The sequence below is a fragment of the Pongo abelii genome, chromosome 18 (genome assembly GCF_028885655.2).
Source record: "Pongo abelii isolate AG06213 chromosome 18, NHGRI_mPonAbe1-v2.0_pri, whole genome shotgun sequence".
NCBI lineage: Eukaryota > Metazoa > Chordata > Mammalia > Primates > Hominidae > Pongo > Pongo abelii.
In genome coordinates, this window is record NC_072003.2 from 11,637,837 (window position 1) to 11,663,640 (window position 25,804).

Genomic DNA, 25,804 nt, shown 5'->3' on the forward strand with positions numbered 1-25,804 from the left:
GTCCGGGTGTGGTGGCTCACGCCTGTAATCCCAGCACTTTAGGAGGCGGAGCTGGGCAGATCACCTGAGGCCTGGAGTTTGAGACTAGCCTGACCAACATGGAGAAACCCCATCTCTACTAAAAATACAAAATTAGCCAGGCGTGGTGGTGCATGCCTGTAATCCCAGCTACTTGGGAGGCTGAGGCAGGAGAATCGCTTGAACCTGGGATGTGGAGGTTGCAGTGAACCGAGATTGCACCATTGCACTCCAGCCTGGGTGACAGAGTGCAACTCCATCCAAAGAAATAAAAAAAAAAAAAAAGCCCCAGAACTTGTGACATTAACCTGTGCTTACAGCTGTGCTTGCTTACAGAAATGAAGGCCGGATGTCAGTAACCACAAACGAGCCACCAGATAAGAACTGTGGCTCCCAAGTCTGAGTCTGTTTAGTAAACACTACCATCCTGCTACCCGGACCTGAATCCTCGCTTCTTCACTGTATTAAAATCTTCGCCTGGGATGGGGAGAAATGCGCTTTGCTAGGCATACATAGTGCCAGTGGAAAAGAAAGAAGGAGACTGTGCATTCTCCAGTTCTCCCTGGAAGGTCCCATCTTTTTCCACAAATCACCAACCTCCAGTCTCCATCTACATGTTTTAAGAGACCTTAAAAACCCTCCTTCACCATACCCTCAGGGATAAGGTGCTTTGAGCATGTGCTCTCCTTCTTCTTTTCTTTTTTTTTTTTTTTTGACAGAGTTTTGCTCTGTCACCCAGGCTGGAGTGCACTGGCACAATCTCGCCTCACTGCAATCTCTGTCTCGTGGGTTCAAGCAATTCTCCTGCCTCAGCCTCCCAAGTAGCTGGGATTACAGGTGCCCACCACCATGCCCAGCTAATTTTTTTTTATTTTCTGTACAGATGGGATTTCACCATGTTGGCCAGGCTGGTCTCGAACTCCTGACTTCAGTTGATCCACCTGCCTCAACCTCCCAAAGTACTGGGATTACAGGTGTGAGCCACCACGACCGGCCGGAAATTTTTTTTTTTTTTTATCAACACAGAACTCCAAAAGTTGAAACCTACTGGACAAAGAGTTTAGGAGAACCTGAGTAGAGTTTGGTGAAGAAGAGAATCTCTGTCACAGGTCATTGAGTGTTTGAATAGAGCATTGTTCCAGGCTTGACATCAGGGACTCTATCTTGGGCTACCGACGCCATATTGAACTAACGATGAACTTTTTTTTTTTTTTTTTTTTTGAGACAGAGTCTCCGTCTCCCACGCTGGAGTGCAGTGGCACGATTATGGCTCTGTGGCTCACTGCACCCTCGATCTCCCAGGCTTATGCCATCCTCCTGTCTCAAACTCCTGAGTAGCTGAACGACAGGTGTGCACCACCACACCCAGCTAATTTTTTTGTATTTTTTGTAGAGACAGAGTTTCACCATGTTGCCCAGGCTGGTCTTGAACTCCTGGGCTAATCTGCCCGCCTCAGCCTCCCAAAGTACTAGGATTTTAGGTGTGAGCCACTGTGCCTAGATCAGGTGGTGAACTTTGAGACCCACAAAGAACTGTGAAAAACAGTTCTCACACAAACAATTATGCTCTCGACAATATACAATACAAGGAAACTGGTCCTAATCTTTAGGGACACTCTGTATAGTTTTTTCCTAACTGACCCAAATGTAACCTTCCACTAATGACTAACGACTTCTTTGTTTAATCCATCAATAAAATAACCTGGTAATTTATGTCACCTAAAAATTTTCCTATAAGCCTTTCTTGCCCCTCTTGGATGGTGGTCTCTGGGGCCTGGTTGCAACCCCCATTCCTGAGTAAATTCTTATTTGCCTCTGACCTGTTGATTCCTTTTCTTTCTTTCTTTCTTTTTTTTTTTTGTAATAGTCTGGACAAAATCTGAACAGAATTTACAGAAAAGTAGAAGAGAATAATTGAAGCATCTTTTGTTGGGTCAGGTGCAATGGCTCACTCCTGTATTCCCAGAACTTTAGGAGACTGAGGCAAGAGTATCACTTGAACCCAGAAGTTCAAGACCAGCCTGGACAACAGAGCAAGACCCCACCTCTACAAAAAGTAAACAATAAATTAGCCAGGCTTGTTGTGCGCGTCTATAACCCAGCTACTCAGGAAGCTGAGGCAGAAGGAGCACTTGAGCCCAGGAGCCTGAGGCTGCAGTAAGCTATGATGGAATGACTGCACTCCAGCATGGGCAACAGAGTGAGACTTGTCTCCAAAAAAATAAAAATGTGAAAGAAAATCTTATCTCTGATCTGCCTCCTGTACTCCTCCTTCTATGGCAGCCTTGGAAGTGCGTGTTTACAGTTCCAAGGATCAGAAAGCCCATAATTTCTTTTTTTTTTTTTTTTTTTTTTTTTTTTGAGATGGAGTCTCGCTCTGTGTCGCCCAGGCTGGAAGGCAGTGGTGTGATCTTGGCTCACTGCAACCTCCACCTCCCAGGTTCAAGCGATTCTCCTGCCTCAGCCTCCTGAGTAGCTGGGATTACAGGTGCACGCCACCACGCCCAGCTAATTTTTGTATTTTTAGTAGAGACAGGGTTTCACCATGTTGGTCAGGCTGGTCTCAAACTCCTGACCTTATGATCCACCCAACTCCTCAGCCTCCCTAAGTGCTGGGATTACAGGCATGAGCCACCGTGCCTGGCCTCAGAAAGCCCATGATTTTGTGCTATGAAATCAAAAGACTGGACCTTGTAAAGGAGCTAGTGGTCACCTCCAGCTCCCCTTTAGTTCCTATGTGGGCTCTTTGGCTGGATCTAGACACCAAATTGACACCATGCAGATTAACAAAAGTATACACATTTTATTAGTTTTACCTGTACATGGGGGTCTTCACAATAGCGTGAAGTTCAAACAAGTGGCTAAAGATGGATGCTTGTATACTATTTGTATACTATTTAGATACATTTGAGAATAAATGACAGGAAAACCTGGCTAGGGCAATAAGTTTTCTAGGGGAGTTGCTAGGAGGCATATGGGGGTGGCAAACAGTGGAAGATAAAGGTTGTTTCATTAAGTATGTTTATTCAGGTCCATCACAGTCCCCAATTCCAAGTCTCTGGTGATAAGGGCTATTTTCTCACCCTGGTATGTGACAGCCCTCCTCCCAGAGGAATTTTTATGGCCTACTACATGCACAAAGAGAGAGGTCAGTTAGCCCTATTTAATTTGTTTTTTTTTTCAGAGACAAGGTCTTGCTCTTGCTCTGTCACCAGGCTGGAGTGCAGTGGCATAATCATAGCTCACTGCAGCCTCAAACTCCTGGGCTCAAACCATCCTCTTGCCTCCACTCAAGTAGCTGTGATTACAGGCATGCTCCACCAAGCGCAGCTAATTATTTCATTTTTGTTTTTGTAGAGATAGGGTCTTGCTATGTTGCCTAGCTGGTCTCAAACTCTTGGGCTCGACCGATCTTCCTGCTCGTGAAGAATCACTTTCTTGGGGCCGAGCGCAGTGACTGACACCTGTAATCCCAGCACTATGGGAGGCCAAGGCAGGCACATCACTTGGGCTCAGGACTTCAAGATCAGCCTGGCCAACATGATGAAACCCCTTCTGTACTAAAAATACAAAAATTAGCTGGACGTAGTGGTATGTGCCTGTAATCCCAGCTACTCAGGAGGCTGAGACAGGAGAACTGCTTGCATCTAGGAGGAAGAAGTTTCAGTGAGCTGAGATCACGCCACTACACTCCAGCCTGGGCAATAGAGCCAGACTCCATCTAAAAAAAAGAATCATTTTCTTGTTTCTTGTGAAGATCCCCATGTACATGTAAAACTAATAAAATGTGGGCTGGGTGGGGTGGCTCATGCCTGTAATTCCAGCACTTTGGGAGGCTGAGGTGGGCAGATCACAAGGTCAAGAGATCAAGATCATCCTGGCCAACATGGTGAAACCCCGTCTCTACTAAAAATACAAAAATTAGCTGGGCGTGATGATGCACACCTATAGTCCCAGCTACTTGGGAGGCTAATGTAGGAGAATCGCTTGAACCCGGGAGGCGGAGGTTGCAGTGAGCCGAGATCACACCACTGCACTCCAGTCTGGCGACAGAGCGAGACCCTGTCTCAAAAAAAAAAAAAAAAAGTGTATATTTCCTCTTGCGTGGGTGTGGTGATGCACACCTATAGACCCAGCTACTCAGGAAGCTGAAGTAGGACAAATGCTTGAGCCCAGGAGGTGAAGGCTGCAGTGAGCTGTGATTGCGCCATTGCACTCCAGCCTGGGCAACAGAATGAGACTCTATCTCAAAACAAATAAACAAGCAAACATACCAACCACAATTTCATCAATGTTTTCAACTCGAAATAATCAATATGCCAATCTAGCATATTTTGGGATGGCACATTTTTCTCTCCTTCAACTTTTTGTGGGGCCTGTTATGTTTTCAAGGAGACACCCTGGGAGGAAGGGGGAGAAGGCCATCACCTCCCCCCTCATTATTAAACAAAAAAAAGGTTGATCCCCCTTGTCCCTCCCCTGTCCCACTGGTGTCTCTTCTGTCAATTCTGCCAAGGTTCCACCCTCAACTCCAAATCAAGAAATGCATCTGAGGCCACTATATGTGTAAGAAACCTTCCTGAAGGGCAGGAGAACTCAGGAGGGATTATACATTTCATCCGTGCGCTGTCAACCAACACTGGGGAGCCACAAACAAAGGGAGGGACTTTTTATTTTATTTTATTTTATTTTTATTTTTTTGACACAGAGTCTCGCTTTGTCACCCAGGGTAGAGTCCAGTGGCATGATCTCAGCTTACTGAAAGCTCTGCCTCCTGGGCTCAAGTGATTCTCCTGCCTCAGCCTCCCGAGTAGCTGGAATTACAGGCATGCGCCACCACACCCGGCTAATTTTGTATTTTTAGTGGAGACGGGGTTTCACGATGTTGGTCAGGCTGGTGTCGAACTCCTGACCCTGTGATCTGCCCATGTCGGCTTCCCAAAGTGCTGGGATTACAGGCGTGAGCCACCGTGCCCTGCCCACTTTATTTTATTTTTGAGACAGAGTCTCGATCTGTCACCCAGGCTGGAGTGCAGTGGCGTGATCTCAGCTCCATGCAATCTCCACCTCCCAGGTTCAAATGATTCTCCCGCCTCAGCCTCCTGAGTAGCTGGGACTACAGGCACCCACCATCCTGCCCAGCTAATTTTTGTATTTTTGTAGAGATGGGGTTTCCTCGTGTTGACCAGGCTGGTCTGGCATTCCTGACCTCAGGTGATCCACCATCCTTGGCCTCCCAAAGTGCTGGAATTACAGGCGTGAGTCACTGCACCTGGCCCGGGAAGGCATTTTAATCAGGGCTTTTATGCATTGCAATTCGGGAGAAACAAATCTAGCAAGTAGCTAAAACATGTTTCATCCAGGCAAGACTAGGCAGGGGTTTCTAAAGGTTTACTGCAAGTTTACCTAAGCGGAAGACAGTAGCACAGTCTGTGATTGACACATGACCTGTCAACCTCAAAGGGAGAAGCTGAGACAATATTAATATAAAGTTTATTTGGGTCAAGGTTGAGGGCAGCAGTCCAGGACACACTTCCAACTTGCTGTGGGGCGTGCTCCAGAGGACATTAGAGAGGCTGAAGTTTTTAGAGAAAAAATAATCAATCAGGAGAGAGGGTGATTACAAACATTGTTAGGAATTCTCATGGGTTTACAGAAATAGCATTGGCTAGTGATTGAATATACATTGGTGAACTGTAGGGCATTTGGCATTTTAGGGGTACGTGGCCTTAGTTAAGTGTAGAAGCCACATAGCAAGTGGCTTCAAGAGGTGATTATTATTTGGCTGGGTGCAGTGACTCACGACTGTAATCCCAGCACTTTGGGAAGTTGAAGTGGGAGGATAACTTGAGCCCAGGAGTGTGAGACCAGCCTGGGCAACATAGGGGGACTATATCTCTACTGAAAACTTTTTAAAAATTTAGCCGGGCATGGTGGTGCACACCTGTAGCCCCAGATACTCAGAGGTGAAAGCCGGAGGATTGCTTGGGCCTAAGAGTTTGAGACCAGCCTAGACAACACAGTGAGACCCTGTCTCTACAAAAAATTTAAAAATTAGCCATGCATGGTGATGTGTGCTTGCAGTCCCAGCTACTCAGGAGGCTGAGATGGGAGGATCACTTGAGCCCAGGAGGGCGAGGCTGCAGTGAGCTGTGACGGTACCACTGCACTCCAGCCTGGGCCACAGAGGCGGACCCTGTCTCTGAAAATAAAAATAAAAAATAAGGTGATTATTAATTCAAAGGGAAGTAACCTAACTGCTGTTTCATTTCAATGCCTCTTTGGCCTGATGGCTTAAAGGGGCCTGTATTCCTTGAATAAAACATTTCTTCTTGTTTTTTTGTTTGTTTGTTTTTTCCTCCCCCTATAGGCCAGCTGACAGCTTAGAAAGTCTTTAGGCCATGATCAGCTTAATTCAGCACAGCTGTGTCTTCAAGAGGTTCGTCATCTGCCCCGGTGTGAGCAGTTCACACCCAATGAAGCTGCTTCTCCAGAACGTCTGCAATTAGGCGCAGTTCAAACAGGTCAGATTCCTCTGGATCTATATATGACTGAGGGCCAACTTTTGCCCTCCTGGCTCCTTGACAGAGACCTCCGACAAATCATGTCCATGTTGGCTTTCTTTTTTTTTTTTTTTGAGGCGGAGTTTTGCTCGTTTCCTAGACTGGAGTGCAATGGCGCAATCTCGGCTCACCGCAACATCCACCTCCCAGGTTCAAGAATCTCGGCTCACCGCAACATCCGCCTCCCAGGTTCAAGCGATTCTCCTGCCTCAGACTCCTGAGTAGCCGGGATTACAGGCATGTGCCACAACGCCCGGTTTATTTTGTTTTTAGTAGAGACGGGGTGTCCCCATGTTGGCCAGGCTGGTCTCGAGCTCCCAACCTCAGGTGATCCGCCCACCTCGGCCTCCCAAAGTGCTGGGATTGCAGGCGTGAGCCACCGCACCTGGCCTCCATGTTGGATTTCTTTTCACAGCACTGTGTGTCAAAATATGGCAGGAATTATCGCAACAGCAACTGTTATTAATCACACTGTAGAGCAAATCATAAGAAAACTCCAAGAACATCTTTTTTTTCTTTTTTTTTTTTTTTGAGACAGGGTCTCACTTTGTCTCCGAGGCTGCAGTGCAGTGGCATGATCAGGGTTCCCTGTAGCCTTGACCTCCCAAGCTCAAGTGATCTTTCCACCTTAGCCTCCTGAGTAGCTGGGACTACAGGTGAGCACCACCAGGTCTTGCGAATTTTTGTATTTTTCATAGACACAGGATTTTGCCATGTTGTTCAGGCTGGTCTCAAACTCCTGGGCTCAAGCTAACCTCCCAAAGTGCTGAGATTAGAAGTGTGAGCCACCATGCCCGGCACCAGAAGATCTTATATGCCATACATCTTTATATATTCACAGAAGCAATGGGTAAGTATATTCCGGTAACATTTTTCAAAACTTCCCCACCCACAGCCAACCCTCCACCCCTGCTATTCTTTTTTTTTTTTTTTTGAGATGAAGTCCCGCTCTGTCACCCAGGCTGGAGTGCAGTGGCGCGATCTTGGCTCACTGCAACCTCCGCCTCCTGGGTTCACACCATCCTCCTGCCTCACCCTTTCCAAGTAGATGGGACTACAGGCACCCGCCACCACGCCCGGCTAATTTTATTTTTTATTTTTTTGCATTTTTAGTAGAGACAGGGTTTCACCGTGGTCTCGATCTCCTGATCTCATGATCCGCCCGCCTCAGCCTCCCAAAGTGCTGAGATTTCAAGCATGAGCCACTGTGCCCAGCGTTTTTTGTTTTGTTTGTTTGTTTGTTTGTTTTTGAGACAGTCTTGTTCTGTCATCTGGGCTACAGTGCAGTGGCACGATCTAGGCTCACTGCAACCTCTGCCTCCTGGGTTCAAGTGATTCTCCTGCCTCGGCTTCCCCAGTAGCTGGGATTACAGGCATGCACCACCACACCCAGCTAACTTTTTATATTTTTGGTAGAGGTGGGGTTTCACCATGTTGGCCACGCTGGTCTCAAACTCCTGACCTCAAGTGATCTGCCCACCTCAGCCTCCCAAAGGGCTGGGATTACAGGTCTGAGCCACTGCACCTGTCCCAAGTTCATTATCTTTTAAGTGCACTTCCTCTTAAGTGCACTTCCAAAATTCACATCCAAAATAGTTTTAAAACTAAATTGATTTTTTTTTCCAGTGAACTCATTTGGTAGCAAAGCCTGACTTGTGACTATTTATGGTGTGGAGGAGGAAAAACTTTTCCCCTACCCTTTTAGGTTCTTTTTGGTGGTGGGGGGTGTGGCGGGCTGGGAATTAAGGTGAAGAAAGCTAGATGAACAAGAGAAAAAAGGCTTATATGTATGCATACAGGAGCCAACAAAAGAAGTAGCTTGCAGGCTGGGCGCGGTGGCTCACGCCTGTAATCCCGGCACTTTTGGAGGCTGAGGTGGGTGAATCACCTGAGGTCAGGAGTTCAAGGCCAGCCTGGCCAACATGGTGAAACCCCATCTCTACTAAAAATACAAAAATTAGCTGGGTGTGGTGGCGCACATCTGTAATCCCACCTACTCAGGAGACCGTGGCAGGAAGACTGCTCCAACTCAGGAGGCAGAGGTTGCAGCGAGTCAGGATCACACCACTGCACTCCAGCCTAGGCGACAGAGTGAGATTCCGTCAGACAAAAAAAAAAAAAGAGTAGCTTGCTGACCGGGTGCAGTGACTCAAGCCTACAATCTAGAAATTTGGGAGGCTGAAGCGGGGAATTGCTTGAGCTCAGAAGTTTGAGACCAGCCCAGGCAGTATGGCGAGACTCCGTCTTTACAAAAAGTAAAAAAAAAAAAAAAAAAATTAGCTGGGTTTGGTGGCATACACCTGCATCAACTACTGGGGAGGCTGAGGGGTGAAAGGATTGCTTGAGCCTGGGAGGTCAAGGCTGCAGTGAGCCGTGATCGTACCACTGCACTCCACTCTGGATGACAGAGTGAGAATGTCTCAAAAAAACAAAAAGTAGCTTGTTCATTAAATGATTAGAGTTAAAGGCTTATACACCTCAGGGAAAATGGAGGGGAGAGAAAAGGCTCTTATGAGAAGAACAAATAGGTTTCTTTAGGAAAGATAAACAGGATTTTAGGAGAAAAAATGAGAAGTAAAGTCTGCAGTAATGTTTGTTTATGCAGGTGCAAGTGTCTTTCTTGTTCTTGGCTATGATGCTCTCAAAGAGAGAGGATTTATGGTAGCCTTATTTCCCAGAAGATGCTGCTTTTAGTCAAATGAAGGCAGCTCCCAGAAGGCTTCTTTCCACATCTGTTGAATCTCAAATGTCTTCAGCTTAAAATAATAAGCAAGCTAGGGCTGGCTGTCAGCTGGGAACCCAGCCAGGGCTGGAAGGGAGGGGGTTCAGTTCCTTTCCACACCAACTCTCTGCAGGCTATATGGGCTTCCTCACAGTATGGTGGCTGGGTTCCTAGAGAGTCCAAGGGACAAGAAGCAAAAGCTGAGCCTGTCTAAAGGTGGGCCCAGAAGCTAGCACAGCATCAGTTCTACTTCATTCTAGTGGTTGAGTCATTAAATACGAGTATCCACAGGCCTGGCACGGTGGCTCACGCCTGTAATCCCAACACTTTGGGAGGCTGAGGCAGGCAGATCATGAGGTCAAGAGATCAAGACCATCTGGCCAACATGGTGAAACCCCGTCTCTACCAAAAATACAAAAATTAGCTGGGCATGGTGGCATACACCTGTAGTCCTAGCTACTCGGGAGGCTGAGGCAGAATTGCTTGAACCTGGGAGGCGGAGGTTGTGGTGAGCTGAGATTGGGCCACTGCACTCTAGCCTGGGTGACAGACCGAGACTCTGTCTCAAAAAAAAAAAAAAGATCAGCAGTCACAGATCTTGATGGGGGCAGGCCCGTAGAATTTCAGGATCTGGTTTTAAATTGCCATACTGTCCTACTCATTCTTCAAGCAGAAGTTCCAATACCATCCCTTCCAAGAAGTTTCCTACACTCTTGAAAGAGTGCATGGGACTGAGCACAGTGGCTCATAACTGTAATCGCAGCACTTAGGGAGGCTGAGGTAGGTGGATTGCTTGAGGCCGGGAGTTTGACACCAGCCTAGGAAACATGGCAAGACCCTGTCTCTACAAAAAATGAAAAGTAAAAATTAGGCTAATTTTGTACGCCTCTAGTCCTAGCTACTCAGGAGGCTGAAGTGAGAGGATTGCTTGAGCCCAGGAGTTTGAGGCTGCAGTGTGCTATGATCATACTCCAGCCTGGGTGGTAGAGTGAGACCTTGTCCCTTAAAAAAAAAAAAAAAAAAAAAAAATCTTCTAAAAAAGTGCAAAGTGCTCGTCCTTTGTGTTTACCTGCAGTGCATAGTGTTACACACGTCTGTATAAGAGACCACCTGAGCAGGATTAGTGTGAGCAACAAGGCTGTTTATTCACTTGGGTGCAAGTGGGCTGAGTCCGAGAAAGGAGTCAGCGAAGGGTAGTGGGAGTGGAACTGGTTTTATAGGTTTGGAGTAGGTAGAGGAAAGTTACAGTTAGGGGCAGTTTTTTCAGGCAGGGGAAGAATGTCATAAGATGCATAGTCAGGCGGTCGGGGGAGGTCACAAGGCACAATATCACAAGGTCGATTGATTAGTTAGGGTAGGGTAGGAACATATCACAGTGGTGGAATGTTGCAAGGTCGGTTAATCAGTTAAGGCAGGAACTAGCTGTTTCTTCTTGTTTAGTGGTTCTCTTGTTGCTCCAGGCTTCGTGACTCCAGGAGGCCTGTATGTATGGGTCACAGGGGTCACAATGGCTCGACCATGGTGTAGCCCATTCAGAGGACCTTACATGTAGAGAAACTTACTTTTTTAAGAATTAACTTTAAGGAGGTATTGAAGCAGAAGACATAAAAAGAAAAACAAGTTTTTCTGTACTAGGCTGACTCACTCCAAGGCCCAGCAATGGGCAGGGCTCTGTCGGGACTTTGATAGCACTACCTACAGAGCCAGGACCTAGAAGAGATGGGCTCCAGAGCCTCTCTCTCCCATCCCAGAGCGGGGATGAAGAAAACAAGTTTTTCTCTTTCAGCTTCCCCCTTTGGATTCTTCCCCCTTACCATTATTCCTTGTTCTGTTCTTATAATAATTTTTGCAAGTCTTGTAAGTTCCTGTTTTTCCCTTCTGTGCAGCACGGCAAGGTCACAAGATAAGTTTGAGTTCTAAAACCTGTCACTGTTTGACAAACTGCCTTTGTTCTGCTTCTGTAAGCTCGCTTGCCTGCTCTACAGGTTTCGTGCCATCAAACTGGCCAGCCCCATTTCAGATGCATGTATAAAAGTCAAGCCCTGTCTTTGTTCAGGGCTCAGCCTTTGGATGTTAATCCGCTGGGCTGGTGCTCACCTAATAAAATCCTCATGTCCCACCCATTGGTCTCTCCTGTCCCTTGATTCCTGCAACAGTATAGCTTATAATAAAATTCCCTTATTTTGGCTGGGCACAGTGGCTCATGCCTGTAATCCCAGCCCTTTGGGAGGCTGAGGTGGGTAGGTCACCTAAGGTCAGGAGTTTGAAACCAGCCTGGCCAACATGGTGAAACCCCATGTCTGCTAACATACAAAAATTAGCCAAGTGTGGTGGCAGGCACCTGTAATCCCAGCTACTTGGGAGGCTAAGGCACAAGAATCATTTGAACCTGGGAGGCAGAAGTTACAGTGAGCCAAGATCATGCCACTACACTCCAGACTGGGCAACAGAGCAAGACTCTGTCACCAAAAAAAAAAAAAAAAAAAAAAAAATCCCTATTTTAAAAAGTATACAGGTCAGGTGTGGTGGCTTACACCTGGAATCCCAGCACTTTGGGATGCCAAGGCAGGTGGATCACTTGAGGTCAGGAGTTCAAGACCAGACTGGCCCACATGGTGAAACCCCATCTCTACTAAAAATTACCAAAAAAAATTAGCCAGGCATGGTGGTGCGTGCTTGTAGTCCCAGCTACTTGGGAGGCTGAGGCAGGAGAATTGCTTGAACCTGGGAGGTAGAGGTTTCTGTGAGCTGAGATCACACCACTGCACTCCAGCCTGGGCAACAGAATGAGACTCTGTCTCAAAACAAAAGTGTACTGTTTCATGGGTTTGACAAATGTGTACACCTGTGTAATAGCCACTACAATCAACATACAGACTATTTCTATTACCCCAGAAAGTTATCTCAGTCTGTATAGGAAATGTTGTATGTCTTTTTTAAAAAATTCTTTTTTTTTTAATTCTTTTTTTCACTCTTGTTGCCCAGGCTGGAGTGCAGTGGCTCAAATTTGACTCACCGAAACCTCCACCTCCCAGGTTCAAGGGATCTGCCTCAGCCTCCCAAGTAGCTAGGATTACAGACATGTGCCACCACACCCAGCTAATTATTTTTAGCTCTGTTGCCCAGGCTGGAGTGCAATGAAGCAATCTCGGCTCACTGCAACCTCCGCCTCCTGGGTTCAAGCGATTCTCCTGTCTCAGCGTACTGAGTAGCTGGGATTACAGTCATCCACCACCACGCCCAGCTAATATTTGTATTTTTAGTAGCGATGGGGTTTCTCCATGTTGGCCAGGCTGGTCTCAAACTCCTGACCTCAGGTGATCTGCCTACCTTGGCCTCCCAAAGTGCTGGGATTATAGGCATGAGCACCACACCCAGAGATAACATCACTATTATAGTGCCTAAGATTGTAAATGTTTTTCATACTTTTGCATTCTGGCAACCAATTGACCCTACCTGGACCTGTGACTCATGACTCAACCAGTCCTGTGGCCCTCAGCCAGAGGCAGATTGAGTGCATGAGGACCGTTTTTCATACTGCTATGATTTCATCCCCCACCAATCAACAACACCCATTCCCTAGCCCCACTGCCCACCAAATTATCCATTAAAACCCAACCTCTGAGTTCTCAGGAAGGCTGATTTGACTCATAATCTCTGGGCTGCATTCCCAGATGGTTAAGGCATTCTAAGTCACAGGATGAGATAGGAGCTCAATACAAAATACAGGTCATAAAGACTTTGCTGATAAAACAGGTTGCAATAAAGGAGCTGGCCAAAACCCAGCAAAACCAAAATGGTGACAAGAGTGACCTCTGGTCATCCTCATTGCTACAGTCCCACTAGCACCATGACAGTTTACAAATGTCATGGTAATGTCAGGAGGTTGCCTTATATGGTCTAAAAAGGGGAGGCATGAATAATCCACCCCTTGTGTAGCATATTATTAAGAAATAACCATAAAAATGGACAACCAGCAGCTTTCACAGCTGTTCTGACTGTGGAGTAGCCATTCTTTTATTCCTTCACTTTCTTAATAAATTTGCTTTTACTTTGCACCGTGGACTCGCCCTGAATTCATTCTTGCGTGAGATCCAAAAACCCTTTCTTGGGGTCTGAATTGGGACCCCTGTCCTGTAACACCCCCACTGCCACACAGTCTTTTCCATAGAAACTGAAGTTCCTCCATCTGCCTAAGATCTAGACCCACCACAGAGAACAATTGTTTTTTCTTTCTCTCCCATTAAGGCTAATAATTTAACCACACCTGAACAGTATAATTACTGTCTGCAAGGATCATTTAAATCATAAAGAGAATTGTTTACAAGTTAATCTCTGCTCCACTCATTCTTCCTAGTAACCACTCCACCAAATTCCTCCTATCCTCCCTCCCATCACCTGTTTTACCAGGATCCAAGCTCCCATTCTCTCTGTAACCTGAAGACTAAATAGAAGACTTTTTACTTCACTGGGATGTCAGATCTTCATTTTGAAAGGTCTCATGTAAGGCTGAAGCAGGAGATATAAAAAGAAAACGTGAATTTTTCCTTTAGGCAGCTCCCCACCCACTCCATGCTATTGCACCCTGTTCTGTAAGTTCTGTAGGCTTGTAAATTCCTGTGCTCCGTAGCTGGTTTCTGTAAGTACCTGTTCTCCATCAAGGCAGCACAGCAAAGGTCACAAGATAAGCTTGAGCAAGCCTAGATTGCAGCCATCTGGGCACTACAGTGAAGGTCCCAAGATAAGCTTGAGCAAACCTAAATTACAGTCATATGGGCCATACAGCAAGGGTCAGATGACATGCCTAAGTGAACCTGAGTTGCAAGCCTGTTACTGTTGATAAACTGTCTTTGTTCTGTTTCTGTAAACTTGTTTTCATACCACTGCATTTTGCGCCACTGTAAGCTTATTTCAAACTAGCCAACCACCCTTCAGATGTATGTACAAAAGTCAAGCCATCTTTGTTCGCAGCTCAGTCTTTTGGATGCGAATCCACTGAGCTGGTGCGCACCTTAATAAAATCCTCCTGTCCCACCCATTTGTCTCTCTGGTCTCCTGATTCCTGCAACAAGGCTAGGCACAGTGGCTCATGCCTGTAATCCCAGCACCTTGGGAGGCCAAGGCAGGTGGATCACCTGAGGCCAGGAGTTTGAGACCAGCCTGGACAACATGGTGAAACCCTGTCTCTACTAAAAATACAAAAATTAGACCGGCATGGTGGTATGCACCTGTAATTACAACTACTCAGGAGGCTGAGGCAGGACAATCCTTTGAACCCAGGAGATGAAGGTTGCAGTGAGCTGAGATTGTACCACTGCACTCCAACCTGAGTAACAAGAGTGAAATCTCATTTAAAAAAAAACAAAAAACAAAAAACAAAACAAGAAGACTCCTTTGTGTATGTGTTAAATAAATGTATATGCCTTTTCTCCCACTTATCAAACTACCTCATGTCAAAGATTTTTCAGCAAACCTTTAAGGGGCCAAGTGCCTTGGCCTTGGAGTGATACAGCTGCAGATCAAGGCATGCCAAGGAACACCTGGAGCCACCTTTCTAGAAGAGGTGAGGAAGGATCCTCCCCTGAGGCCTTCAGAGCAAGCATGGCCAGACGAACACCTTGAATGCAGACTCCAAGCCTTCTAAACTGTAAGAGAATACATTTTTGTTTTTTCAGGTCACCCTGTTTGTAGTAATTTATGGTTTCCCTAGGAAATGAATATGTTACCAGAAAGAGGTCCTGATCCAGACCCCAAGGGAGGCTTCATGGATCTTGAGCAAGAAAGAATTTGGGGTGAGTCCACAGAGTAAAGTGAAAGTAAAGGAACAGGCCCAGTGCAGTGGTTCATGCTGTAATCCCAGCATTATGGGAGGCCGAGGCAGGTGGATTGCTTGAGTTCAGGAGTTTGAGACCAGCCTGGCCAACATGGTGAAACCCTATCTCTACTAAAACACAAAAGTTAGCCAGGCATGGTAGCGGGAGCCTGTAATTACAGCTACTCTGTGGCTGAGGCAGTAGAATCACTTGAACTCGGGAGGCAGAGTTTGCAGTGAACTGAAATTGTGCCACTGCACTCCAGCGTGGGTGATCGAGTGAGACCTTGTCTCAAAAAAAAAAGTGAAAGAATATAAGGATAACTACTCCCTAGACAGAACAGGGTGTTCCCAAAAGCAAGAGAAGGAAGGTGCCCACCTTAGGTACAATGCCTTTTTATATACAAGATAACAAGCCAAAAAATCAAGGGGGAGATTTTCTCTAATGCAAGCTCTTGTGACAAAGAATTGTTAACCTTTGTGTAACTACAGACTTTTGCAATAATCTATTTATTTATTTATTTCTTTTAGACACATTCTTGCTTTGTCACCCAGGCTGGAGTGCAGTGGTGCAATCTCAGTTCACTGCAACTTCCACCTCCCAAGATCAAGTGATTCTCATGTCTCAGCCTCCCCAGTAGCTGGGACTACAGGCGAGCACCACCACACCTGGCTAATTTTTGTGTTTTTAGTAGAGTCAGGGTTTCACTATGTTGGCCAGGCTGGTCTCAAATTCCCGAGCTCAAGTGATCTGCCTGCCGTGGCTTCCCAAAGTACTGGGATAACAGGCATGAGCCGCTGTGCCCAGACTGAAATCTTATCTTTAAAATGAAACTTATTCTCGAAAAGAATGCTTTTGTCTTTAAGATATCAGGGCACTGGGACATTTCTCGGGTTTGTTAAGTCCTGGATCTGTTTAGTAAACCTTTCTTTTTTTTTTTTTTTGAAATGGAGTCTCGCTCTGTCGCCCAGGCTGGAGTGCAGTGGCGCAATCTCTGCTTACTGCAAACCCCGCCTCCCAGGTTCAAAGGATTCACCTGCCTCAGCCTCCCAAGTAGCTGGGACTACAGGCATGTGCCACCACACCCAGCTAATTTTTTATATTTTTAGTAGAGACAGGGTTTTGTCATGTTAGCCAGGATGGTCTCAATCTCCTGACCTGGTGATCTGCTGACCTCAGCCTCCCAAAATGCTGGGATTACAGGCACAAACCACCACACCTGGCCTATGTAATGTCTTTGAGATTCATCTGTGTTTTTATATTGCTCCTGTTCGTTGCTCAGTAGGATTCCATTCAAGAATGTGTATAAATTTATCCAATTTTGTGTTGTGGATATTAAAATTGTTTCCAGAATAAATCTGCTAATAATATTCATCTCAAACATTTTTTGTGAGTGTAGCTCTCTGGGATAGATACCTAGATATGAAGATGCTGAGTATGCAGTCATAAAGAAGAACAAAATCATGTTCTTTGCAGCAACATGGATGCAGTTGGAGGCCATTATCCTAAGGGAATTAATGCAGGAACAGAAAACCAAATATCGTGTGTTCTCACTTTTGAGTGGGAGCTAAACAATGGTTACTCACGGACATAAAGATGCCAACAGTAGACACTGGAGACTCCTAGACAGGGGAGGGAGGAGAGGAGGCAAGGGCTGAAAAACTCTCTATTGTGTATTATGCTCAGTACCTGGGTGAAGGAATCAATCGGACCCCAAACCTCAACATCACACAATATGCCCAGGTAACAAACCTGCTCGTGTACCCCTGAATCTAAAACAAAAGTTGAAAGTATTTTAAAAAGAAAGAAAAAAAGAAATGACTGAGTGGTATGGTAAATTTATGTTTAATTTTATTTAAAAACAAAACAGAAAAGCTGCCAAACTGTTTTCCAAAGCGGTTGCACCATTTTATGTCTCCACCAGCAGTGCATGAGAATCCGGGTGCTGTACATCTTCCCCAACACTTGGTACTGCCAGTCGTTTTAATTGTTGCCTTTCTAGAGGATGTATAATGTCATCATATCATGGTTTTATGTGGAATTTCTCTGATGACTGTGAGGACTATGCTGAGGACCTTTTCATGTCATTATAAGTCATTTCTAGGTAAAGTGGAATAAGTTAACTTAAATACAAAGGCAAAAAACAACTTTATTAGTCTGTTCTTGCATTGCTATAAAGCACTACCTGAGACTGGATAATTCATAAAGAAAAGAGATTTAATTGGCTCATGGTTCTGCAGTCTGTACAAGAAACATGGCTGGGGAGGCCTCAGGAAACTTACAGTCATGGTAGAAGGCAAAGGGGAAGCAGGTACATCTTACATGGCTGGAGAAGGAGGAAGAGAGAGAAGGAAGAGGTGCCACCCACTTTTAAACAACCAGATCTTGTGAGAACTCACTCACTATCATGAGAACAGCAAAGGGGAAGTTTGCCCCTGTGATCCAATCACCTCCCACCATACCCGTCCTCCAACATTGGGAATTACAATTTGACATGATATTTGGGCAGGGACACAAATCCAAACCATGTCAGTAACCAAATTTTGAAAAGCTCACAAGCTTCCAACTTGTGCCCCAGAATCTCTAGGCAATGGATTAAAGGATGCATCCCTCTACTGGATAGTTTTGTCTACTTCCTGATGTCCAGACGTGTGGTGAAGCCTCTCCTAGCATCCTCAGTTTGTAGAAAAGACTATACAGGCTGGGCACAGTGGCTCACGCCTGTAATCCCAGCACTTTGGGAGGCCGAGGAGGGCAGATCAAAAGCTCAGGAGTTCGAGACCAGCCTGGCCAACATAGTGAAACCCTGTCTCTACTAAAAATACAAAAATTAGCTGGGCGTGGTGGCAGGCCCCTGTTGTCCCAGCTACTCAGGAGGCTGAGGCAGGAGAATTGCTTGAACCCAGGAGGCAGAGGTTGCAGTGAGCCAAGATTGTGCCACTGCACTCCAGCCTGGGAGACAGGGTGAGACTCCACCTCAAAAAAGAAAAAGAAAAAATCCATCCATGTACTTTTAGACATTTAGGTTTTCTCTGTATATCAGCTATTGTGAATAATGCTCCCAAGAAACATGAGAGTGCAGACATCTCTTTGGCATACTGTTATCATTTCTTTTGGGTATATATCCAGCAGTAAGATTGCTGAATCATATGGTAATTCTAGCTTTAGTTTTTGGAGGCACCTCCATCCTGTTTTCCAAAATGCCTTTACTGATTTATAATACCACTAATAGTATATATTGGTTTGCTTTTCTCCACATCCTTGACAAAACTTGTCTTCAATCTTTTTAACAATAGCCAATCTAACAGGTGTGAGGTGATATCTCATTGTGTTTTTAATTTGCATTTCTCTGGTGATTAGAGATGTTGAGCATTTTTTTCATATATCTGTTGGCCATTATATATATGTATGCGTGTGCATATATATGTGTGCGTGAATGTGTATCTGTTTATATTATATATGTATGTGTATATATATATATATATTTTGAAATGGGGTCTTGCTAGGTTGTCCAGGCTGGAGTGCAGTGGTGAGATCTCAGCTCACTGCAACCTCTACCTCCTGGGCTCAAGTGATCCTCCACCTCAGCCTCCTGAGTAGCTGGGGCCACAAGTGCACGCCACCATGCCTGGCTAATTTTTTGTATTTTTGGTTGAGACAGGGTTTTGCCATGTTGCCCAGGCTATTCTTGAACTCCTGACCTCAAGTGATCTGCCCACCTCGACCTTCCAAAGTGCTGGGATTACAGGCATGAGCCACCACGCCCAGCCTCTGTATTTCTTCTTTTGAGAAATGTCTATTCAAGTCTTTTGCCTATTTTTAAATTGGATTTCTTGTTTTCTTGTTATTGAGTAGTTTGAGTTCCTTGTATATTTTATATATGAGTCGCTTATGCAATATATGACATGCACATATTTTCTCTTAGAAACAGATTACTTTTTTAATTTACTTTTTTATTTGAGACAGAGTCTTACTCCATTGCCCAGTTTGGAGTGCAGTGGCACAATCGCAACTCACTGCAGCCTCTGCCTGCCAGGTTCAAATGATTCTCCTGTCTCAGATTCCTGAGTAGCTGGGATTACAGGCATGTGCCACCACACATGGCTAATTTTTGTATTTTTAGTAGAGACAGGGTTTCACCATTCTGGCCAGGCTGGTCTCAAACTGCCAACTTCAGGTGATCCACCCGTCCAAGCCTTCCAAAGTGCTGGCATTACAGGCATGAGCCACCATGCCCAGCCAGATTGATTGATTTTTTTTTTTTTTTTGAGATAGAGTCTTCCTCTGTTGCCCAGGCTGGAGTGCAGTGGCTCAATCTCGGCTCACTGCAACCTCCACCGTAGAGACGGGCGTTCATCTCTACTAAAAAGGCTGGCCTGGTCTCAAACTCCTGACCTCAAGTGATCCACCCACCTCAGCCTTCCAAAGTGCTGGGATTACAGGCGTGAACCACTGTGCCCAGCCCAGATTAATTTTTTTTTTTTTTTTTGAGACGGAATTTTGCTCTCGTTGCCCAGGCTGGAGTACAATGGTGCGATCTCAGCTCACCGCAATCTCTGCCTCCCGGATTCAAGCGATTGTCCTGCCTCAGCCTCCCAAGTAGCGGGGATTACAGGCATGTGCCACCACACCCAGCTAATTTTGTATTTTTAGTAGAGATGGGGTTTCTCCATGTTGGTCAGGCTGCTCTCAAACTCCTGACCTCAGGTGATCCGCCCGCCTTGGCCTCCCAAAGTGCTGGGATTACAAGAGTGAGCCACCGCGCCCAGCCCCAGATTGATTCTTAACAGGAATTCTGTCATCGTGAGGCAATGCAGGTTTTGTACAAACGTGACCCTGAAGCAGAAATCTCTAACACAGAGTGAGTTACGACATGTGATGAAAACTGTTATGCAGTAGAACTTGATACATGACTCATCTGAATGGATGTTTTAAGAGCTATAGTTTGTTCTATCACAGGAATAGCACATGATAAGTAGGGGCCACTTTGTCAGTCTATGTCCAGCTACATCCAGCAATGGAAAGAAGCGTCTGGCAGAAGAAGAGCAATCACTGACCCGCAACTGTTGTGGGTTGCACTGTGTCCCCTAAAAAAGGTACATTCAATTCCTAGTCCCCACTACCTGTGAATGTGACCTTGTTTGAAGATAAGGTATTTGCAGTTATAATTAAGTTAGAATATGAAGTCATACTGGATTAAGGTAGGTTTTAAATCTCATATGACTGGTGACCTTACAAGAAGAGAGAACACATGAAGACACATAGTCAAGAAGGCCATGTGCCTCCACTGGGAGGCAGAGACTAGAGTGATGTAGCTAAGAACTCCAAAGACTGCGGAAACCAGCAGAAGCTAGCAGAGAGGCAAGGAACAGATCCTCCCTTAGAGCATCCCGAAAGAACCTGCCCTGCTGAAAACTCAATTTCAACTCCTAACTTCCAAAACTGTGAGACAATACATTTCTGTTGTTTTAAGCCTCCCAGTTGGTGGGACTTAAAATAGGCAGGGCTGGGTGTCATGCCTGTAATCCCAGCACTTTGGGAGGCTAAGGCAGGCAGATTGCTTGATTTTAGGAGTTCGAGACGAGCCTGGCCAACATTGCAAAACCCTGTCTCTACTAAAAATACCAAAACTAGCTGGGCATAGTGGCATGCACCTCGAGTCCTGACATTTGAAGACTGTGCCTGCGTCCGCTTCTCCTTCCACCATAACTGTTAAGTTTCCTGAGGCCTCCCAGACATGTGGAACTGTGAGTCAATTAGACTTCTTTTGTTTATAACTTACCCAGTCTCAGGTAGTTCTTTACAGCAGTGTGAAAATGCACTAATACAGTATTATTTTACTACCTCTACTTTTAACACACTTCGTGTACTTCTAAAGATCTAGAGGCTGGGTGCGGTGGCCCACACCTGTAATGCCAGCATTTTGGGAGGTCGAGGCAGGAGGATTGCTTGAGCCCAGGAATTGGAAACCAGCCTGGGCAACACAGTGAGACCCCATCTCCAGAGAAATTTTAAAATTAGCCAAGTGTAGTGATATACGCCTGTGGTCCCAGCTACTTGAGAGGCTAAGACAGGAGGATCCCTTGAGACCAGTAGTTTGAGGCTGCAGTGATCTCTGATCAAGCCACTGGGCAACAGAATGACACCCTGTCTCAGAAAAAAAAAAAAATCTAGAAAGGCTTGATGTTTCAAAAAACGACTTAATTTTGCCTACTATATATACAGTACTATTGAATCAACTTCACATATAACAGTGGTTATATCTGAAAGTGGCTTCTAATCAGGAACAGTCTGGTCTATAATTCATTTCTCCCAATTCCTTCTTTCTGAAACGAATCCATGAATGAGATGTGTTTTTACAATTTCATTTCCAAAAGTCACTATCAAAAGACAACCTAAGTACTTTAATGCAAAATAAACAAAATGTGGTAGTCTACTACCACTATTTTTGTCATTATTGGGGAAACAGAATTAAAAACAAAATCTTCTCCCACAAAAGTAATCTCCCAGAAATCCTCTTCACAAAAGTAGTAGAGAAAGAAAAATAGTTTTATTAGTATTATTATTGAATATGCATTAAGAAAGGACATTATATGTGTCGCTGGCAATCCACAAAGAGATTGCAAAGATAGAAAGAAATCTTTTTGTTTTCGAAATGGAGTCATACTCTGGCCCAGGCTGGAGTGTGGTGGCATGATCTCGGCTCACTGCAACCTCTGCCTCCTGGGTTCAAGTGATTCTCGTGCCACAGCCTCCGAGTAGCTGGGACTACTGGCGTGCGCCACCATGCCCGGCTAATTTATGTATTTTTAGTAGAGATGGGGTTTCACCATGTTGGCGAGGCTTGTCTTGAACTCCTGACCTCAGGTGATCCATCCGCCTTGGCTTCCCAACATGCTGGGATTACAAGCATGAGCCACCGCACCCGACCTTTTTTTGTTTTTTTGTTTTTGTTTTTGTTTTTGTTTTGTTTTGTTTTTTTGTTTTTGAGAAAGGGTCTCACTCTGTCACCCAGGTTGGAATGCAGTGGTACAATCACAGCTCACTGCAGTCTTGACCTCTTGGGCTCAATCCATCCTCCTACCTCAGCCTCCCAAGTAGTTGGGAGTGCAGGGGGCGTACCATCACACCCAGCTAATTTTTGTATTTTTTGTAGAGACGGGGGTCTCACCATGTTGCCCAGGCTGGTCTGGAACTCCTGGGCTCAGGTGATCCACCCACCTTTGCCTCCCAAAGTGCTGGGATTACAGGCGTGAGACATTGCACCCAACCAAGAAAGGGATACATTTTACCCTTTTTTCGTGGCGTATTTTGTGATGTCAAGCAGGTACAACCTATGATATACATATTCTCATGATAAATGATAACTTGTCCCCAAGTAAGAGGAGTTGACAGCATCATTCATCACATATAGTCCATCTTAAATGTATCTGTTAATTGGGGGTTGTCTTTGTTTGCTAGTTGGCTTTATCCAAAGAAGAAACAGATGTTTCATATCTCTAAGACAGGAGGCAGTTTTGCAGCTTGGAGCAAGTCAGCCACTGAAGTTAGACTCCTACCCTCCCACAAAAGTAAGAGTTAGGAAAACTATCTCCCTTGAAGATTATATTTCAAAGAGGTAGCTGCCATGTCCTTGAGAAAAACATTCCTGGCTTTATATACAGTATAGCAAAGTTTAAAGAAGTGCAGCTACTATACCAGGCAACAAGTAATCTGAAATCTTGTAGTACAAACTAGCAAAACACCTTTTGCAATGTCTTCCCTCCAATCTCCCTCAACCAAATGAGCAAGTACCAAGGTGGTTTGAACAATTAACAAACTATTTGCAACTATTCCGTTACAAAGACAATATTTCCCATCAGTTTTTAAAAATGTTATTATGGTAAAATATATTTGACATAAAATTTACTGTTTAACCATTTTAGGTGTACAGTTCAGTGGCATTAAGTATATTCACACTGTTGTGCAATAATCACTCCCAACCAGCTCCAGAATTTTTTATCATCCCAAACTGAAACTCTGTACCCTTTAAGCAATAACTCGCCGTGAGCAGCTCCTCCATCCCCTTGGTCTCTGATAACCACTGTTCTACTTTCTGTCTCTGTGAATCTAACTATTCTAAGTACCTCGTATAAGTGGAATCATACAGTAGTCACATCAATTTTCTTTTTCTTCAGACAGAGTCTCGCTCTGTCACCCAGGCTGAAGTGTGGTGGTACGATCTTGGTTCACTGCAGTCTCCCTCTCCCGGGTTCAAGTGATTCTCCTGCTTCAGCCTCCCCAGTACCTGGGATTACGTGTCCACGAGGACACTGGCTAATTTTTGTATGTTTAGTAGAGATGAGATTTTGCCACGTTGGCCAGGTTGGTCTCAAACTCCTGACCTCAGGTGATCCACCCACCTTGGCCTCCCAAAGTGCTGGTGTAAGATTACAGGCGTGAGCCACCATGCCCAGCCAGGCCCATCAATTTTTAAAAACTATCTACAAAGTGTTTTACTACTACCTCTAATTTCTTTTTTTGTTCGTTTGTTTTTGTTTTTGAGTCGGAGTCTTGCTCTGTCGTCCAGGCTGGAGTGCAGTGGCGCAATCTCAGCTCACTGCAAGCTCTGCCTCCTGGGTTCACGCCTTTCTCCTGCCTCAGCCTCCCGAGTAGCTGGTACTACAGGCGCCTGCCACCACGCCCAGCTAATTTTTTATGTTTTTAGTAGAGATAGGGTTTCACCGTGTTAGCCAGAATGGTCTCGATTTCCTGACCTCGTGATCCACCAGCCTTGGCCTCCCAAAGTGCTACGATTACAGGCTTGAGCCACTGCACCCGGCCCTCTAATTTCTTTTTTAAAAAAAATTTAGGGACCTATCAGCCTAATGGATATCTCTAATTTTAGATACATCAAATACTTGAAAATATCCAGGAAGACTAGATATTTCAAGTAAGAGCTTACTTACCTGTCCACTAGATATATAATACTACTAAATAAAACTGCACACACATAGCAATAGTTATAATAAGGTATCTTCTAAATATGAATATTTTGGCACAGATATTTCAAAAAATACTTATCAATTGTACATACAGGGAGAAATAAAATTCACACAGAGAGCATAGTTATAATATGAAGATGACTTCTAAATATGACCAGACTGGCATAGAAGCTTCTTCTCTTCCTCTTCAGGCCTTTTTTTTTTTTTTTTTTTTTTTTGAGACAGAGTCTTGTGCTGTCGTCCAGGCTGGAGTGCAGTGGCGTGATCTCAGCATTTTGCAACCTCCACCACCCGGGTTCAAGCGATTCTCCTACCTCAGCTTCCCCAGTAGCTGGGACTATAGGCCTATAAGCACGTGCCACCACTCCCAGCTAATTTTTGTATTTTTAGTACAGACGGGCTTTTACCATGTTGGCCAGGCTGGTTTCAAACTTGCAACCTCAGGTGATCCACCCGCCTTGGCCTCACAGAAAGGTGGGATTACAGGCATGAGCCACCCTGTCCCATGTCTTCTAAATCATTGAACAAAAATGGACGTGTGTTTCTTCTACTGGTGGTCTAACAATTCCATTTCAAAAAGTTATTTCCAAAAGACATTTCTTTTCTACAGTTAAAAAAAAATGGCCATTTACAAGTTATGTGATTTTCCAGGTCTACTTTATCATGTCATGTCAGCAACCCTTCTATCTAGAAGGCCTAGATGTAGCAAGCATTTTATTTATTTATATTTTTATAGAGACAGGGATGTCACTTATTGCCCAGGTTGGTCTCAAACTTCTGGCCTCGAGCGATCCGATCCTCCCACTTCAGCAAATTTTTTTTTCTATTGTACAAAAAAAATTTTACAAATAAAAAAGTTTTAGGCCAGGCACAGTGCCTCACACCTGTAATCCAGCACTTTGGGAGGCCCAGGCAGGGGGATCAACTGAGCTCAGGAGTTCAAGACCAGCCTGGGCAACATTGTGAAATCCTATCTCTACAAAAAAAATACAAAAATTATCTGGGCATGGTGGCACGTGCCTACAGTCCCAGCTACTCAGGAGGCTGAGGTGGGAGGATCACCCGAGCCTGGGAGATCAAGGCTGCAGTGAGCCATGTTCACACCACAGCACTCCAGCCTGAGTAACAAAGTGAGCCCCTGTCAGGGAGAAAAAAAGTTTTCTTTTAAAAGGTGTGAGAGGCGGCCGTGGTGGATTACTCCTGTAATCCAAGCTATTCTGGGGGTGAAGCGGGAGGATTGCTTTTGGATAGGAGTTTGAGACCACCCTGGGCAACATAGCAAGACCCTCATCTCTACAAAAAATAAAATATTAATCACACCACTGCACACTAGCCTAGGTGACAGAGTGAGACCATGTCTCTAGAAAAAGATAAATGTAGGCGAGGGCGTGGTGGGTCGAGCCTGTAATCCCAGCACTTTGGGAGGCCAAAGTGGGAGGACTGCTTGAGCCCAGGAATTGGAGACCAGCCTGATAAACACAGGAGGATGCTGTCTCTATTTAAACAAAAAAAAAATGCCGGGCGCGGTGGCTCATGGCTGTAATCCCAGCACTTTGGAAGGCTGAGGCAGGTGAATCACAAGGTCAGGAGACTGAGACCATCCTGGCTAACACAGTGAAACCCCGTCTCTACTAAAAATACAAAAAAATTAGCTGGGCTTGGTGGCGGGCGCCTGTAGTCCCAGCTACTTGGGAGGCTGAGGCA

General features: G+C 45.2%; 1 long non-coding RNA gene across 1 annotated transcript; it reads right to left on the reverse strand.

The window, feature by feature from the left end:
* Positions 1-10,423: 10,423 nt before the first annotated feature.
* On the reverse strand, positions 10,424-23,948 carry LOC129050955 (uncharacterized). Its single transcript, XR_008514891.1, has 4 exons — positions 23,243-23,948; positions 14,777-14,948; positions 13,702-13,812; positions 10,424-10,783 (listed from the first exon to the last, which is right to left on the reverse strand). It is a non-coding gene; the product is annotated as an uncharacterized LOC129050955 (long non-coding RNA).
* Between the last annotated feature and the right edge of the window lie 1,856 nt (positions 23,949-25,804).